This window comes from Galeopterus variegatus, unplaced genomic scaffold, assembly GCF_000696425.1.
Source record: "Galeopterus variegatus unplaced genomic scaffold, G_variegatus-3.0.2 Scaffold36, whole genome shotgun sequence".
Classification (NCBI taxonomy): Eukaryota; Metazoa; Chordata; class Mammalia; order Dermoptera; family Cynocephalidae; genus Galeopterus; species Galeopterus variegatus.
This window is the reverse complement of record NW_007726147.1, coordinates 5,762-7,464: the sequence shown is the minus strand read 5'-3', so window position 1 is coordinate 7,464 and position 1,703 is coordinate 5,762. Positions and strand designations below refer to the sequence as shown.

Genomic DNA, 1,703 nt, shown 5'->3' with positions numbered 1-1,703 from the left:
ACCAAACCGCTGTCTTTTAGGTAACTCAGAAGATTTTCTGATGGAGGTAGAGGAAAGTTGATGGGAAGGAGCGAAGGGAAAAACAGTAAATTGTGGTTTAATTAAAAAGGAGAGTCATTCAGAATTAACAAGCAATTAACAAGGAATTGAGGAATTCCTATGAGAATAAGGAAGGCGGGGGAGCTACGAAAAGGTCTCAAAGCCTCAGAGCAGAATAAATGGCACAGTGTACCAAAATGATAATGCAAAACACGGAAACACACTGTTCCAAGAGCAAAGGAGAAAATATGTTTCTGGGGTAGAGAAGTTATTAAAATATTAAGGATCGATCATGGGCAGCATTTTTGCTTTTGCTAGGAACCTGGGGGCTAGGAAGGGCTGCATTACCAGGCAACCACCCTGAAAATAAAGCACTACTTAATAAGTTAGGGGCCAGGAATAAACAATGGGGGAGGGGAGGACTGGTTCATTACCTTTATAGAGGATGCTGGTCAGAGGCACTGCGCCTGCTGCTTCTCTGGTGGGTGCGCAGACCCCTGCCTGCTCTCCGCGTCTCCTCCAACCAGCTTAAACCTGGAAAACAGAAACCAGTGAGTGGGGCAGTGCCCCAGGGCCAGGAGGAGGGGGCTCTGAGGAAGAGGGGGCAAAGAAAGGGGCTGGAGAATGGCAAGGGCAGACAGGAAGGAGCAGTGATTATCCTCCCTCCCACCCTCCCAGCCAGCCCCCTTGCCCCCAGGGGAGGTGACTGACTTTACCTGTCTCCTCAGCTGCTGCTTCTCTTCCTCCTTTCAGCCTCCTCCACACTCACCAACTTCTCCATTGAAGAAACACCCCAGGCAGGGCCGGACACGGGTGTTCCTTATCCTCCTCAGTACCTCACGACCCCAGCTCGGAGAGCATCCAGACAGCCAAGCAGCCTCGGGGTGGCGGTCCCGGCCGCCTGGCAGACTCGGGGCAGGGGTGCAGGGAGGAAGTCCCGGCAGGGATTGGCGGGGGGCAGTCCCGGTCCAGAGGCTCGGAGCAGGGGGCTGCCGCGCTCCGGGCCGGAGGCTTACAGCTACGGAGAGACCCGGGAGGTCTCGGGACAGCGAAGTCCCTAGGTCACACAGGGTCCGAAGTGCCAGCAGCTGGGTCTCCGAACAGGGGGCTTTCGGGATGCACTTTGCACTGGGCCACCCCCGCCCCCTCCCTCCAGCACTTTGGGGTCACTGGGATGGGACCCAGCCTTCAGCAACCAATCAGCGGCCGCACTGGAGCCTGAGCCCGGAGCCGTAAACCAGGTCCAGGATGGGTGGGGGTGGGGGGTGGGGGCGACTTGGTTTGTTGGTTGCTTCCTTCTCTCCTCCTTACCCCCAGCAGCCCCCACCCCCTGCCTGCCGTAAAGCGACCTGTGCATTCGCGACAGTTAGGGGAGGCGTGCCGATCCGGCTGTGACTCGCCTCCGATTGGNTGCGAAAAATGCGAGGTGGACATGTTAACACACATTTACTAAGTGTGTTTATTCATTTAGCAAGTGTTTACTGGCCAGGCACTGTTCTGGTCGTTGGGGAGACAACAGTGAGCAAGACAGATGCAATCGCTTGTGCTTTCACTTTAATAAGGAGACAGACATTACCGGGCTAGGTTATATGACGAAAATTAAGCAGCATAATGGGATCGAGTTTGACAAGGACGTGATGGGCTATTTTAGATAGGTGGTCAGG

At 55.0% G+C, this 1,703-nt stretch overlaps 1 protein-coding gene across 2 annotated transcripts in view; it reads right to left on the bottom strand.

The window, feature by feature from the left end:
• Nucleotides 1-915, bottom strand: part of ASB7 (ankyrin repeat and SOCS box containing 7) — a 43,087-nt gene extending 42,172 nt beyond the window's left edge. For both annotated transcript variants that reach the window (XM_008570985.1, XM_008570993.1), the window contains exons 1-2: nucleotides 756-915; nucleotides 474-573 (exon numbers count right to left, since the gene is read on the bottom strand). The gene's annotated coding sequence lies outside the window, so the exon portion shown is untranslated. The remainder of the gene's footprint in view (nucleotides 1-473; nucleotides 574-755) is intronic.
• Nucleotides 916-1,703: the final 788 nt, after the last annotated feature.